Raw genomic sequence first — 769 nt, 5'->3', positions numbered from 1 at the left:
CCCCTTTCCACTAGGGCGGCGCCGGAAAAGATATGCGTTGATATTTTTTGTCAACATATAATTTTTCTTTTCTTTTCTTGATTAGGGCCTCAAACGTAAGACCTTAGCAATTGCATATATAGATTTGTAGATAAAAACAAAGTGTAGCGATGGAAGAGTAGGAAAAAAGCAATAGGAATTCTCATATGCTGTTAGAAATCTTGTTCAAAATTTTACATGTAGTCTTTTCTTTTCTTTGACTTGATTGTTTTGCTTTTATCTTCCAAACGGCAGTTGCGCTAGATACTTTTGTTGTCTATATTGTCTATCTTTTATTCAGTAGGCCGTCAAATAAAATGGCGCCACAGTTTGGCCAATTAGGTTTGGGATCGCAGACTTGTATGCTATAGATTGAGCTGACGAAGATTTTTGCCTTGCCGCCAGGCAAGGCTTTACGCCAGCTTTCTTCCTTGGACGGACGGACGGACCTGTTAACCTTGCTCTTCCAAAGACCCTTTCAAAGGCCCTTCCAAATCGCCTTTCTCATGGACAAGTTTGACGGCTCAGGCAGACAATGGTACATCCCTGTTGAATTTTAAACCGTCCATTTTACGTATTTGTTTCTGTTTGCGGTCGGTTCTAAAAGCATTTAATATTTGGTTACATTGAATAAATGAAGCGTTTGTATGGTAAAATTCCAAATTCATTTGGAGTGACATAAAATCAAGTGCATTATCTCGCAACAAGAATTGCATTAGCTATTCATAAAGATGAACAATTTCCAAATCAG

This window comes from Branchiostoma floridae, unplaced genomic scaffold, assembly GCF_000003815.2.
Source record: "Branchiostoma floridae strain S238N-H82 unplaced genomic scaffold, Bfl_VNyyK Sc7u5tJ_1585, whole genome shotgun sequence".
NCBI classification, from domain to species: domain Eukaryota; kingdom Metazoa; phylum Chordata; class Leptocardii; order Amphioxiformes; family Branchiostomatidae; genus Branchiostoma; species Branchiostoma floridae.
The sequence above is the reverse complement of the archived record's forward strand: the minus strand, read 5'-3'. Positions refer to the sequence as shown.